The sequence below is a fragment of the Pleurodeles waltl genome, chromosome 4_2, assembly GCF_031143425.1.
Source record: "Pleurodeles waltl isolate 20211129_DDA chromosome 4_2, aPleWal1.hap1.20221129, whole genome shotgun sequence".
NCBI classification, from domain to species: Eukaryota; Metazoa; Chordata; class Amphibia; order Caudata; family Salamandridae; genus Pleurodeles; species Pleurodeles waltl.
This window is the reverse complement of record NC_090443.1, coordinates 194,316,782-194,334,027: the sequence shown is the minus strand read 5'-3', so window position 1 is coordinate 194,334,027 and position 17,246 is coordinate 194,316,782.

Below are 17,246 nucleotides of genomic sequence, written 5' to 3'. Positions count from 1 at the left end.
GTTACTTTAGCACCAACAGTTGCATCATAATTTCTTATGCATCCTTGAAAACGTGTGCAATGGAGCTCTGCATTTTAAATATAGTGCATCCATGGCATTGTTAGGGGATTTGCCGCAGGCACAAGAAATCTGATGCATAGATGCTGATGCATCAGTTTCTTGTAAATGAGTCCCTAAATGTCTGACATTTACTATTCCCACTCCATTCTAACCATATAGGGGGAAGGTATTGGATGCTAAAGAGGTGACATTTACTATTCTGACTCCATACTAACTGTATTTGGGGAAGGCGTTGGACACTAAAGGGGTGATCTGTACTATTTCCACACCAGCCTAACCATATTGGAGGAAGGTTTTGGGCATTAAAGGGGTGATATTTACAATTCTGACCCCAGTCTAACCATATTGGGGGAGGTTGTTTGACACTAAAGAGGTGACATTTACAATTTCCACTCCAGTCTAACCATATTGGGGGAAAGTGTTGGACACTAAAAGGGTAACATGTATTATTCCCACTCCAACCTAAGCATGCTGTCAGAAGTTGTTGGACACTAAAGGAGTGACATTTACTATTCCCACTCCAGTCTAACCATATTGGGGTAAGATTTTGGACACTAAAGGGGAGACATTAACTAGTTCCACTCCATTATAAGGCTTTTTGAAGAAGATGTTAGCCAATAAAGAGTTAAAAGTAACTATATACACTTCAATAGAAAAAAAAAATTCAAGAACACAATTACAAAAGAAATATTTTATATACACAATCAGTACTCACATACAAAAAAACTGTAAAATACATTAATATTAAATCTTAAAACACACTATCCAAAACTACAGACCTATATATACATATTTAAACATTAAAAGTAAAAAAAAAAAAATCTAAAATACCTATTAATATAAACATAAAAAATGTACTACCATTCCTAATCTGTATACCCTAAGAAATTAAATTAAACCATTATTCTAAATAAAAGATCACTGATTAAAAATATAATTTAAACTATTTTTATTGTAAAAATGTAAAGATATAATTTAAAAACACAATTATAATTTTAAACCTAAATAAATATAAAGATTTTTCATTATGAAGAAATATTTCAGAAATATTGTTCATTTTTTAAAAATGTACATACAAATATTTTCTAATTTTTTTAAAAATATTGTTATTTTTTTTTTAAATGCACACTGTTTTGAAAATGTGTTTTAATACTATATATATATATATATATATATATATATATATATTCTTATATTGTTTTATTTCTATACTTCATTGCAATAACATTTTTTAATGTTTATTTGTAAATGTATTTAATATTTGTTTTTAAATATATGAAATCATATTTTACATTTAATACCATCAATATATATTTGAATCAATATTACATTTAAATTTCAATTAATAATTACATTACAGTAACCACATACATTATACAATTGTAAAATATTAATTTGCACATCATTAAAATTATTACCATAAATTTAAAATATGCACTTTTTGAAAATCTCACCACCCTTTTCCCCTAAAACTCCAATATCTGGTTCCTAACAAAACGTATATAACCATTATTTATATACATGAATGCAACTAAAATTACAAATTTCAACAATTTCATTACTAATAAATTTTCTTAATAAAACAGAATTAAAATAATAACAAACATATACAATTAAACAATCTACAGTATATTACAAACAAATTAGCACTTTAAAATGGTTTTACCTATGACATTTTCTCGATCAATATTTTTCACAACAATAGAAAAAACAACACTAAAAACATTATTTTTACCTTTCATATTCCTGTTATTTCTGTAATCCTGATATTCTTGACACAATATTTTTGTATCACAATATTTTTCCAATATGTTGTCCAAATACAATAAGAAGGAGAATTTAAGGGGTCCAAAAGTAGCAACAGTCAAGCAGCCGATTGTGCTTGTGGGAGGAGGGAAGGATCTGCAAGACCTTTCCACCTGATCTGGCCTGCAGACTAAGGCATGCCAGACTCCCATCTCGGTGAGGAGACATGATTCTAGGACATTCCAGAGCTCCAGATGTGGTGTAAGGGGGCAGCTGCAGCACTGATTGGCTTATCGTCTGTATGTAGCTTCAAGTTGGTGAAGGCCAATGGGGCCTTTGTGAAGTTAGCTGTGGTCAGCATCACTGCTGTGCCAAATGGGCTGTTGGCCATGTAAGGAGTGGGTTTGGTGTCACCATCAAAAACGAGAATTACCGTTGGCAAGTACCAACTGCTTTTATGGGGAGCTGTTGCCATGTTGAGCTGTACGGTCTTGAATCACCAATGATGCTTTGAAATGGAGCAACACACCTAACACCTTTGTGAAAGATCAGGGGAACTTACTACCTCATCCAAAGGAAGCACCCTGGATGTCCCCTTACTGCACCAGGTGATATATGTACTAAACTTTGGTTTTGCGACTCACAAATTGTGAGTCAGAGCGACTCGTCATTTGCAAGTTGCAAAACCTTATGTTGCACAGTGTCAATGACACTATTTGCGATTGGCAAGGGGGTCGCAAATGCCCACCTCATGAATATTCATGAGCTAGGTCGCAATTTGCGACCCCCTTGGGAAGCTTTGTGAATCAGGGCCTTGGAGTTATAGTGGGGCTTAACCTGAATGTTGAGTATAGTGAATGGGGATTAAGAACCTACCACTAGTGGTTCTGAGGATCTGCCAATTCAACAACAGAGACTTCAGTTCAGGGGGCTGTGTGTATAATTTGGTATGGCGTATGTCAATTTGTGTTTGTATAGGCATTCTACTTTATTCCTAAAGAAAGTATTTGATTGGACAATCATGTATTGTTGCTATTGGCTGTACTTTGAGTAGTGGGCCGGTGTTCAGCCACCTGTATGTACCTCCCGCCAGATAATCCTTGGACTGTTCTACCAGCCCTATCACAAAGATTGAATGTGGAATGGTTAATTAGTTGCTATAGAAGCATAGTACGACATGCCCTAGGACCTCAGCATGAAAAGGCCTCTTTCCCACAGTTGGGCCTAGTGCTCCTGCTTGGTCCATTACAATTTGAAGGTGGTTGTGACAAATTATTTTGGAAATCACAAATACAGCTTTGTGTTGTTCAATGCAGCATTGCACAACACAAAATCAAGGCAAATCTGTAGTATTTGTGGCACAACCTTCAACCTTATTAGTTTCCACATTTCTACAGAATGTGGTAGTCGAACATTGTGTTTAAAATAGACATTTCTACAAAGTATTATGGTGTATGTATGTATGTAAAACAACATTACTACAATACATCACTTTCAATATAAAAAAATACTGAAGTAATCATTCATCTGAAGATTATAAGATAACCAAATATACATCGTACTGCAGTGAAAGTGCTCAACTAAACATCACAAACTTCTCTATTAATTAATGTTATAGAAAAAGATTATTATTTATATTTGTATTAAAAAAAGCATATTTAATAAATACTCAATAATACTAAAACAAACGTATCTACCTTAATACCTACTATAACTAACAATACATATATACACTATGTTACCCCAAAAACTCAATTACCCCAACCCCCAAAATTACCTATTAAATAATAACTATCCTAACCTTAACACACTCGCTAAACATGTGAAAGCTAAACACATCTCACTAAATATATATATTTAAAACATTTACTAAAGTATCATCCCGCACCCTCTAAAACCCTCCTCTAATGTAGCTAAACTAAAACTACCTATCACTTAGGGCTTGATTACAACTTTGGAGGAGGGTGTTAATCCGTCCCATATGTGACGGTTATCCTGCCCACCGTATTACGAGTTCCATAGGATATAATGGACTCGTAATACGGATGGTGGTATAACCGTCACATTTGGGATGGATTAACACCCTCCTCCAAAGTTGTAATCAGGCCCTTAATTTGCACTATAGATTTAGAACATACTAACAAGATTTAGTAAGTAAATAAGTTTACAATTTTTGAGAAAACCTAGGTAGCAAAAATTCCTGTATATTGTCAAAATGACAACTATTGGTTTTGAGCCATAGTGTAGCTCTTGGTATCCACATAAAATTAGAGTGAATTGCTTCATCTGCCAACTTTGCATGCTGTTTATGTTCATGTTTCAACATATTACCTACACAACGGTTTGGGAAAAAGTAAACATAATACAGTACTCGTTTTGTCAGGTATTACAACCTGTTTCACTTTTTTTGCTTTCTGACAAATTTCTAGTTCTAAAAAATGATAGTTTAGCAAAGCACAGTTGAGACTTGTAGATGATAAAAAAACCTTATCAAGAGAATGCTTAAGCAGTGTTACACATACATTCAGTAATTTCTTGATTTGTATGGTGTTGTTTTTTTAGTCTTTTGTAAACTACGAGCATATTTATCAAGGTATTGAGTTGCCCTTACATATTACAAGGGGGCGCAAGGGTGATGCAAAACCTAAGTAAGATTTATCAAGCCACGCAAGGCAACCCTGTGTGGCCCTGCATGGTTTGATAAATCTAGAGTAATGCAAGGCAGCTCAAATCGCTGCCATGTGTTACTCTGCCTCAGGGAGGCAGTCCATGGTTGGAGTGTTCCCAGGCATCCACCCATGGATTTTGGCACATTCCCAAATTTACCATTAGTGGTAGACCTGGAAATGTATCAGAATGCTACTCCTCCTTAAGTGAGGCATTTCTCCCAGTTTTTTCCTCTTTGCATTCTAGACTACACATGGAGGAAAATGTCTTGCAGGGTTGTTTTTTTGCAGGAAGATGTCCCTTCCTACACAAAATAACCCTGACTACAAGCCAGGCACCCTTCCCACATGATGCAAGGGTGCCTGTGTTGGCGTGAGGGTGTCAAAAGTACAGCAGTGCTAGGAATGGGTAGAAATGCTCTGTATAATGTTATATCCAGTACATTCCTGCCCTTTACCTTTTGCGCAGCACAGCAAGGAGGCTTGCTACATTGTGCTGCATGAAAGATTGATAAATATGCTCCATTGTCTTTCCAACTAAGTGCACAATGTCAGGCTAATTTACTATGATTTTGCATCAGGGTTGCATCACGTTTGTAGTGCAGTCTCCACGCCAAATCATTTTTGGTATTTACTAAGCCATGCAAAGCCAGTTTGCATGGTTTAGTAAATACAGAGTAAAGCAACAAAGCACTGCCTTGAGTTACCTTGAGTTGGGAAGGCATTCCATGTGCGGAGTATTACCAGTCCCATGCACTTACCCATGGATTTTGGTGCATTCCCAGATTTACTAAAGCTAGTATGCCTGGGAATGCATCAAAACGCTGAGCCTTCCCCAGTGAGGCCTAACTAGGAAAAATAACTTTATTTCTCCCTTTTTCTATGTGTGATACAAAATGCAGCACACATAAAAAAGAAATGTGCATCTACGGAATGTTTTTGTGCACAAAGGTATTCCTAAATACACAAAAGAAATGATGTCCATAATGTAGGCACCCTTGCACCAGGGTGCAAGGGCACCTGCGTTGGTACTAGGCACCCTCAAGTGTGCAAGTAACATTTGTTGGTATGGCATAGTGCTTTATGTCGAACATGCCAAGGGTACCATGGACTCCATATTTAGAGATGTCCTCACTGGTGCTATGCTGCACACAGTGCAGTGGGCCAGCCCAAAGAGGCAGTAATGGTGCGTATCTTTGTAAATATGGAGATTTAGGGCCTCATTACAAGGCTGGCGGGCCACCGTAGGCTTGCAAGCCCTGTGGTGAGAAGACCGCCACAGACATGGAGGTCTTCTCACCGGGCCTATTACGACTTTTTCACTGGGCTAACCAGCGGGAACCAAGGTTCCTGTCGGTTAGCCAACTGGGAATGGTGCACAGCATTGTTCCTGGCTCATAATAAATCCTGTGGCAATGCTGCTGCACGCAGGGTGCACCTGCACCCTTAAACTGAGCACTATCTGCACAGGAGGCAGCACACATTTTTAGGGTGCAGGGCAGGGGGACCCCTGCACTGCACATGCCAATGGCATGGACAGTGCAGGGTCCCCCCTGAGGCCCCCTGCACTTGTTCTCCGCCAGCCTTTTCATGGTGGGGAAACTGCCATGAAAAGGCGGGCGGAGAACAAGGTTGTAATCAGCACGGCAGCGCTGAGTTCAGTGCTGCCGTGGCTGACTACAATCAAGACCTCCATCACCACGTCAGGATCTTTTATCCTGGCATGGATGTCAGTCTGTAGGCGGGTCCACTTGCGTATCTTATGATGTGGCGGTCGGAAGGACCGCAGGCTTCCTAATAAGGCCATTAGACTATACATTTCACGCAACACAGCTTTGCTTGTTACCTTGTGATTGAGCATAGCTTAGTAAATCTGCACCTTATTTTATATACCAAATAATCTATCTATCTATCTAGCCATCCATCCATCCATCCATCTTAAGATAGTGAGAGAGAAAGAGAGTGAGAGAGACAGAAAGAGGGAGAGAGTTGAAGATAAACCATTTGCAATACATTTATTTTCACTTTTTAAATAGCAATATATAAATTACATTTTAATATGAACACTAGATGATGTGTATTACTTTTTAAATAAACATCACATACCTAGAGGAACAGCAGGGCCACTGGAATTATGCTAAATGTAGCTGCAGAAATGTTTGCATAATTATACATTAGCCGCATTTGGCATATAATCCATAATCTGCTGTATAATCTGCAGAATTTAACAACAAAAACATTTGATTGTAGCTCAGATGGTTCAAAAGTTACTAAAAATGGGGCGACATGTGTTGCTGCGTAGTGGAAGGCCCCTTGCAAAGCTGTAGTGGTCACCTTTCTGTTGCTTATTGCTATATTTTGAGGTTAAACTGGCACTAATAAGTTGCAACCAATGCCCAGAGAGTGTTACCAAGTTTAAAAGTGATAAAATAATACAGTAATACTGTTATAAAATGTGCTGCGTCATGCCGCATAATTTGTCTTTTCTTGCTGCATAATTTACTCGACCCTGTTAGATAATTTGGCCCTCTCCAGTGGCCCTGACGACCAGCAACCTCAATACCAAGATAGTGCAGTGGATCTTCCTTACATGAAATCATATCGACCCAGCAGTGCTGACCCTGCCGCAAACTCCACTTGGGTGGGCTTTAATCAAACAATCTCCCATTCCTGCTTTCTTTCACCAAATCAATATCCCTTCCCCACTCACTCTCCCACTACAAGGGGCAGAATTCCTTGCACCCCTCAGCACCCCTACCGCCAAGTGTGCGCCGTACTTATAATACGACACACCATGGCGAGGGTAGGGGGCAATAGAGTCAGAATATTTACGCTATTGATGTACTGTTCAGAGTTAGAGCCAAAATGTTGGCATTAACCTTGAACAGTACATATTGGCCCATTGTAACCAATGGTGTGCCCCCTTTTAATGCCTGCTCTGAGCAAGCATTAAAAACGGCCAAAAAAATGACACAAAGAAATCTTTTAGATTTCTTTGTGCCATGTTTTCAGCCCCTCAAAGGGGAACCCCCCCTTGCATACATTATGCCTGGCACAGGCCTAATGTGGCGCAAGCGGTTATAAAGTGCATGCATTGCGCTACTTTGTAAATCTGGCACAGTGATTTTGGCCATGTTGTTCCACATTAGCATTAAAAAAAATGATGCTAATGTGGCGCAAGGAGGCGCTATGCCCTCTTAAATCTGGAGCCAAGTATTCTAGGTAGTTAGTGCAGAACCAACCATATCAAACCCCCCACAACCTTCACAACCGTTTTACCCCTACTCCCAGACAAAATAAATCCTACCTTACAAAATGTAATAAGACCCCCATACACCTCTAAACTCTAAAACCTACCTACACAATGATATGACAATGTATACTAGGGGGAAAAAAAACATAACTGCACAGCACTAATACAAATTATTCTACAAGATAGAAAAGACAAATACAGAACAATAAACACAACAAAGAGCGCCAAAAATACAGTACCAGCACTCATTCTACACTACACACACTTTACTCTCCAAAAACATCTCCAACTCACAATCATACCAATGAGAAAGTGAAAGTAGTATGGCAAATTTGCAGAATCATGTTCCAGAATACTGCGTTATTTCCAAATGTTGTGATGACTTTTAGCTTTGTACTGCACAATAGTTCCTAAACAATTTCATGCAACCAGTGGATGCATCAGAATACACTGGAAAATGCTATAGATGTCTGCGCAAAATATATGAAACTTACGCAAACGTATAACAACTCATGATAGGAGTTTGTGTTTCAACATATACAATTCGCTTGTGAAAACATTAGTTTAACTACTCCTTCAACACCATATATTTAAATAAAGTTTTAATTCAATTACATTTCACAAAATTAACATTAATTTGACATTTAAATTACATATAAATATGTATTTCAAATGATGTGAGATGTATTGTAAACGTAAACAACAAATTAAGTTACGTAAGACACAAAGGCCCTCATTATGACATTGGCGGTAAATCCCACTTACCACCATACCGACTGTCGCCAACATAACGCCCGTGGCGGATAACCACCAACCATATTATGACACACACATACCAATCCGTCACTATACAGCCACACACACAAGTACGCCAGCCCAAAGGTCAGTGAGAAACTGGCAGTATCAAAACTCACACCGTTACGCCAACAGAACAACGCCCATCACATTATGACCCGCGAATCACCGCGACGGACATTCAATGGCGTTGAAACATTGGCGGTACATACCGCTGCATTCAAAATACACACACACATACAAAACAACACCACATTGGTCAATTCAAACTACACATACCTGACACCCATACAAACACCACACACCCACACCACTATAAAACACACACCCACATTACCCACAACCATTTGCGACTACAAACAATTGCCAACAGACAGAGATACAGCAAAAGCACCCACACAACCAGAGCTACATACCACCACCACCTATACACCACCCACGCACCTTACATCACACCCCTCAACACATCCCCCCACACACCCTCACCCACACCACTCATACTACATCTATGGCACCACAACGACACCCCAGGTTCTCAGAGGAGGAACTAAGGGTCATGGTGGAGGATATCATCCGGGTGGAGCCACAGCTATTTGGATCACAGGTGCAGCAGATATCCATTGCTAGGAAGACGGAGCAATGGCGGAGAATCGTGGACAGGGTCAATGCCGTGGGACAGCACCCCAGAACAAGGGTTGACATCAGGAAGAGGTGGAATGACCTACAGGGGAAGGCACACTCCATTGCAGCTAGACACCAGCTCGCAGTACAGAGGACTGGCAGTGGACCCCCGCTTTCTTCCCCACAACTTACAACATGGGAGGAGCAAGTCTTGGCAATCATGCGTCCTGAGGGCTTGGCAGGAGTAGGAGAAGGACTGGACTCTGGTAAGTTAACTCTCTATTACTATCACCCCCCCACCTGCATGCCATCCCATACCCCCACCCTCACTTCCATTACTCCACCACTTCCCACATACCCCACCATCACAACCCACTCATCCCAATACCAAGCCCTCCATGCAACACCAATGCATGGACACCTCTCACAGACCTGCATGGACACCTATCACCACTGCATGCACACTGGAGAGAATCATCAAGCCCACCAAATAACAACTACACAAGGCAAATCTGCCAGGGCAATAACAACCATAGAGGGCAACACACCCATGCACAATATGTCACACGCAGAAACAATAACACTGCAATTATGTCCCCACAGGTATCCCAACCAATGTTACCGGAGAAGAGGTGCCAGCAACATCCAGTCCCCCCACAGAAGAGGCCCAAACTGATGACAGTAGCTCTGGTCGCCTGGATCTGGATGACCAACCTGACCCATCAGGGATATCCGGACAGTCGGTTACTCAGGCACAGTCTCACACCACCCCAGAGACTCCCCCCTCAGTAAACACCACCATAGCACCCACCAAGCGGACCCATACCTCTGTCCCCAGGACACATCAATCAGCAGTGTGTTCACCACTACAGGGACCCCAGCCCACCCCTCAAACACAGGACAATCAGTGGCAGTGGGCACAAGGTTCAGGGGATAGAGGCACAGGACAACAGGGAAGCTGGGAGGACTACTATGCGTCAGGGGAAGGACAGGCCAAGAGAACCGACTCTCCAGGAGGCACTCACCGCGATCCTGGGAGCATATCAACATTCCCAGGCTACACTAGGCCAGATACTGGACAAGTTGCAGGAGAACATGCAGCTAAAGGAGGGACAGTACCTGGGGCTCAGGGAGGACTTGAAGGACATCAAAAGCACCCCGGTCTCCATTGCAGGGGTGCTGGGAGACATGGCCAACACTATGAGTGAGGCAATGCCACGCCTCCGGGCCCCTGACACTAGCTAAACCGCCAAACAGCCCTCCACCTCCGCTGTCGCTAGTGGACAGGAGGCCCCGCCACAGGAACAACAGGCCACCAGCACCCCTCCCCCTGCAGAAGGAGAACCACCCCGCAAACATTCCCTGCGATTCAGGCAGAAGCCAGAGACTACTGCCGAGACCTCTGCCATTAAATAAGACTCTCCTGATTGTCACCCTTGTGTCCCACTCTGTCACCCTGTCCACCTTGAACTGCCATTGGTCTCCTTCCCATGCCCCCTTGGACAATGCACCTGTAATACAAATAGACTGGACTCTATCCTGGACTTTCCTCCATCATCAACCCAGCCTATTGCACTTCCCCCACTACTTCTTAGCACTTAAATAAACACCCTTTGAAAAAATACAAGTATGGAATATGTCAAATGATTTAAGTACGTATTTGTTTAGCAAGGTTTGTACAATGCAATTCAACTGTGCAGTAATGTATAAATAGGAAAGACCTGTAGTGAATACACCAGGAGCGATAGTGGGGCACCAACATCTGCAAAAAGAGTTGCCAAAGGGTACAGTGAGTGGCCGTAGAAGTGGGAAATCACAGCCTGCCAGTGACAATGTCAAACACATAACTGTCAATTAAATGTCTTTTACCTGTGTGTCATTGGATGTATTGACGAATAATTGCACTTCTGTTGTCCTCATCCTCATCTCTGCCTCCCCATCTTTACTGTCCACAGGGTCAACTACTGCCACATGCCCATCTTCAGCCTCCTCCTCCTGCAGAAAAGGCACCTGGCCACACAAGGCAAGGTTGTGCAACATACAGCATGCCACAATGATCTGGTAGACCTTCTTGGGTGATTAGCACAGGGATCCACCTGTTAGATGGAGGCAACGGAACCTGGCCTTCAGGAGGCCAAAGGTCTTCTCTATAATTCTTCTTGTTTGCTCATGTGCCTCATTGTAACATTCCTCTGCCTTTGTCCTGGGATTCCTCACAGGGGTCAGTAGCAATGAGAGGTTGGGGTAACCAGAGTCACCTGCAAAATCAAGGGACAACATTTAGCCACACACTATCCCATATGGCCCACACCATACCCATACACCAACACATACTGGGTGGGAACCAGGGCTCACCTATTAGCCACACCCTGTGCCTCTGGAGTTGAGCCATCACTTTTGGGATGCTGCTATTCCTCAGGATAAAGGCATCATGCACAAACCCAGGATACTTTGCATTGATGTGGGAGGTGTACTGGTCCACCAGGCACACCATCTACACATTTATGGAGTGAAAGCTCTTTCGATTTTTGAACCCCTGTTCATTTCACCGGTGGGGGGGGGGACAAATGCAATATGTGTTCCATCAATAGCCCCAATAATGTTGGGGATATGTCCCATTGCATAGAAATCAGCTTTCACTGTGGCCAAATCCTCCACCTTGGGTAAAACGGTGTAGCTGCACGTGTTTAATCAGGGCAGACAACACTCTGGTCAGCACTATTGAGAACATTGGCTGAGACATTCCTGCTGCCAAGCCCACTGTCACTTGCAAGGAGCCAGTTGCCAGGAAATGGAGCACTGACAGCACTTCACAAGAGGGGGGATCCCGGTTGGGTGACGGAGAGCAGAGATTAGGTCAGGCTCCATTTGGGTACACAGCTTCGTGATTGTAGTCCTGTTAAGTCTATAGGTGAGGATAATGTGCCTGTTCTCCATTGTTGCTAAGTCCACCAGGGGTCTTTAAATTGGGGGATATCTCCATCTCCTATTCATCCGCAGCGGTTGCAAACTATGAGGTAAAATAGTGAGCAGCTGGTCATTATCTCAACATTCCAATCACTACAGTTCAATGCATGTTGTGATTTTAACAGTATTTTGTTGGAGATGTCCAAATGGTGCATTTGTGTACTGTGACACAGTTAGGATCCATGGCCTGCACCCCCCCCAGAAATGGCATCTGCCTGTCCTGTATGGAGGGACTGGTGAAAATGGTAATTCCTCTGACATTGTGAGACTGCAGTGCAAATTCTCATTGGTTAACATTGGGCCCTATGGGATACAGTGGCCAGTGGTGATGTACGCCGGGAGGTGACGGTATGCATCGCCGCGGATGTCACCTCCATTTTCTAACTGATTCCATACTTGCTACCTGACCTTCAACAGGAGAAGACCTACACTGCATGTGCTGCTGTGACCTGTGTCTGGAACTAACCATGGCTCGTAGGGAAAGGGCCCCTGCCTTAACCTTGGCGGAGTTGGAGCGGCTGGTGGATGGGGTCCTACCCCAGTACCGACTGCTGTATGGGCCCCAGACCAACAGGTGAGTACACAGTGAATACGATTCATGGGGCGTGAATGCATGGAGTGCTGTGTGTGAAGGCCTCATGTAGGGGGTTGGTGGTAGATGGGCCCTGGGCAGCGTGCAGCTTGTATGGTGGGCCATGTCTGTGCTAATCGGGATGGGAAGGGGCATGGTGGGCCAAGAGTGTAACAGGCAGGATGGCTGGACTAATACTTTTCCCTGTCTCTATTTCCCTGCATGTCAGCGCCCATCAAAAGAAGGGTATTTGGTGTGCCATCAACAAGGATGTGCGGATCCTGGGGGTATACGGCAGGCGGCGCACCCACTGTCGGAAACGGTGGGAGGACCTGAAACACTGGCCACGGAAGACAGTGGAGGCCCAGCTGGGGATGGCCTTCTAACGAGGAGCAGGTGCCCGTCGAACCCTGACCCCCCTGATTGCCTGCATACGGGCGGTGGCCTATCTGGAGCTAGATGGGTGCTTGGGGGCATCACAGCACACATAAAGGGGGTGAGTTCAGTGCCCAAATATACAACTTGCGCCTGGTGGGGTGGTATCCGGGTGGTGGGGTGGGCCCTGTGGGTGCCACTAGCCCAGGCCTGAGATTGCAGTGTAGGTCCCATGTTGGGCAGGGTTCTGATTTGAAAGAACTCCAACCAAGCTAGCAGGCATCCACTACTGGGAAGGGGTCTGTGGGTCTCAGGTATGCTGCATTTGGCATTAGGTGTCCCTAGCCATGGGCTGGTGACTAGCATTGTGACCGGTAGTGCATTTCCTAGTGTGTAGGACTGTTCCCTATGTGTGAGTGTGTTGTGTACGCCAACAGTGGTGTTGTTGGCACCATTGACCAAGTGTATCCTTTGTCTCTCCCCTCCCTTTTTGTTTTGTCACCCTGTCCTTATGTGCATTAGCATCATCTGGCGGAGGAGCAGAGGCACCGGTGACGGAGGGAGCTGCATCCCACAGGACCCAGGAGGTAATCCACCGACTGTGAGGGCACCAGTGGGACAGAGGGTGAGGGGAGCACCACGGCGGAGACAGCCCCCGTACCTACACCGCCCTCCCAGCAGCCCCTCAGCGAGTTGCCCGTGCCCGCTCACCCAGGAGGGTGGGCATCTCCTTCGTCCCAGGCACCTTAGGCCCTGCCCCAGTTAGCCCTGCTTCCCTGAGTGAGGACGCTATTGACCTCCTGCGATCCATCTCTGTTGGGCAGTCAACTATTGTAAATGCCATCCAGGGGGTTGGCAGCCCAAATGCAACAGACAAATGCATTCCTGAAGGGCATTCACACTGGTTTGGCAGCCCAACATAAATCAATCCAGGCTCTAGCCTCCTCTTTGATGGCAGCCAAGCTCCCTGTTTCCCCCCTCAAACTTCCTCTTCCCATTCCCCTCAACCCCATCCTATCCCAAGCACAGTCAGATGAGTATGCACCCAGGACAACATACAAGAGTGGACATGGCAAACATAAGCACCACACTTCATCCCACAGGCACTCACACTAACACCATCCAGAAGCAGACATACCAACATCCACTGCTTACACTGTGGCCCCCTCCTCCTTGTCATCCACCTCCCTCCCAGTTGCATCTCCACTCACACCTGCATGTACTACATTCTCATCCACTACCACCATCACCAGCACACTTAACAGTACACGCCCCTCACTGGCAGTCACCACCCCTACATCCATGCACACGTCCCCTGTGTCATCTCCCACTGTGTCTGTGCCCCCTCCTCCCAAGGTACACAAACGCAAGCACTCAGACACCCAACAGCCATCACCTCACAACAGCATCCAGCCCATGCACTTGCACCCACACAGAGCAGACAGACACCTCCTACCACCACTCCCTCTTCCTCCACTGACAAACCATCTCCCTCTTCCCTCCCCAATGTCCCTAAAAAGCTTTTCCTCTCTACCATTGACCTCTTCCCTACCCCTCACCCCGTCCCTCACGTCAGGCCAGGGCGGTCAAAACCCAGGCAAGCACCTCTGCCACCCAGTTCAAGGGCACAGTAGTGTCCCCTACTACTCCAGGTGGGAAAGGATCCTGGCCACCAGCCAGCCAGACGGACAGGGTGCCAGCCCCAAGTGTTTCACGGAAGGGCAAGGAGTCAGCCCCAGCTGCAGGTCGGAAGGGCAAGGAGGTAGCCCCAGCTGCAGGACGGAAGGGCAAGGAGGCAGCCCCAGCTGCAGGAAAGAGGGGCAAGGGGTCTGCAACAGCAGGCACTAGAGACAAGGGGCCTGGTGCAGGGACTCAGTCGGAGCCCCCACCACCAACCATGGTGGTGCAGCTGTCCGAGGCTGCAGGGGATGGGCTGGAGCCTCCCCACACCACTGCCAGCACCACCACCAGCACCACTGCCAGCAGCAACAGCCCCAGTGGGCAGCCATCCGAGGCTGCAGGGGATGGGCTGGAGCCTCCTCCCACCACTGCCAGCTCCACCAGCAGCACCACCACTGCCACCACTGAGCAGCCATCACCGCTGGTGGACGGTGTGTAGTCCTGCATCCATGCCCTGTTGTGCGGCCCAGCCCCTGCAAATCCTGTGGGTCTGACACCTAGGTGAGAGAGTGTGACCTTGCACTCCCCAATATCTGCATCACAGGCCACAATGCCCCCTTCAGAACCAGTGGAGAAGCCATCCACTCACCCCATCCTCCACAAGTTTGAAGCTCACTGGGCACAATGCCCCCTCCAGAACCAGTGGAGAAGCCATCCACTTACCCAATTCTCCACAGGATGAAGCTCACTGGGCACACTGCCCCCTCCAGAACCTGTGGAGAAGCCATCCACTCAATCCATCCTCCACAGGATGAAGCTCACTGGGCACAATGCCCCCTCCAGAACCAGTGGAAGAAGCCATCCACTTGAGAGACTGTGGCCTTGCACTCCCCAGGACCAAGCACAGGGCATGTTGCCCCCTCCAGAGCCAGTGGGCAAGTCACCCACTTGAGAGACTGTGGCCTTGCACTCCCCAGGATCAAGCACAGGGCATGTTGCCCCCTCCAGAGCCAGTGGGCAAGTCACCCACTTGAGAGACTGTGGCCTTGTACTCCCCAGGATCAAGCACAGGTCATGTTGCCCCCTCCAGAGCCAGTGGGCAAGTCACCCTCTTGAGAGACTGTGGCCTTGTACTCCCCAGGATCAAGCACAGGGCATGTTGCTCCCTCCAGAGCCAGTGGGCAAGTCACCCACTTGAGAGACTGTGGCCTTTCACTCCCCAGGACAGAGTAATGGGCATGTTTCCCCCTCCAGGACCAGTGGCATTGTACCATCTTCCAGCTGAGGTGCCTGGCTATTTTCAACCTGATGCCCCTGCAGTGTTCTGTCCATGTTGTTGCAGGAGTGAGGTGGGACCTTGGACTATGTGATGTGGCCCTGTGGCCCACAGACATTGAGGACTGGGTAGTGTCCCTACATTTGTAAATATGTATATACTTGTTGATTTGGATGCACGTATTTATACTATGTTACCTTATTATACTCACTTTAATCAATTAATTTTGTCCTTGCATTATTCCTGAGGGGGGGTGAGTATGTAATGTTATTGTATCTGGTTATGTGTATAGTGTTGGGGTGGGGGTGTTGTGTGTTGCGTGTGTGTATCACTCTCTTTTTCCTCCCCCCTCCCCTGTGTGCTAGGCGGCAGTACTCAGTGTGGTCGTCTTCGCCAGCGTTGGTGTTCATACTGGAGCAGAACGTAGAAGAGCATGGGGAACACATGCAACTCGGGCTCCATGGCATTGTGGTTCTTCCTTCAGTCTCCAGAGGTGAGTCGTTTCCCTTCTGTGCAGTGTTTCCGCCAGGCTTTTGATGTTGTTGGTACCGCCCCTGAAAAGGTGGCGGATTGGTGTCTCATAATACAGTGGGCGGAACATTGTCTTCCGCCTGGCTGGAGGCGGTTACCGCCGTGGTGCCTGTTGATTACGCCCTGACGGTCGGTGTGTTAAAGTGGCAGTTTGAGCAGTTTCCACCATGGTCATTATTTCATATTTATTACCAGAGTTGTAATGAGGGCCAAAATGTATATGTAATGGTACCAAGTTTATGAGCAAAATGTATTACTATGTAGATACATTAAATTAAATATATATTACCTAGTGGCGGTCGCCACTAGGTAGTTATAGTTAGGACCATGTTTCCATAGTAAAAACCATTTTAGACTTGCCTATATCTTTGGCACCGTTTGAGGAATCTTCACGAAACTTTCTAAAAAAAAGTGCCATGGTGATTCTTGTTGTGCTCGCAAAGATTCAGGGTGATCCGTCAAGCAAGGGCTAAAAAAAAAAGGGGAGGGGTGAAAAAACATGTTTCCCATGTTAAATCCCATAGGATTTTTGAACACGACTACAACCCGAACCGCTGGACGGAATTACACCAAATTTGGCAGAAAGCTATCTTTCGGTATCCAGATTACGATTTCGTTTATTTGGTGTAAATCTGTCCAATAGGTTTGGGGATATTAAAGGGAAAATATATTTGTATATCTGGGACCCAGGATCGTCCCTGACAACTTCGCAAATAATGATGAACTCATGCATGAAATGCACAGCGCTGATTGGCTGCCAACAAT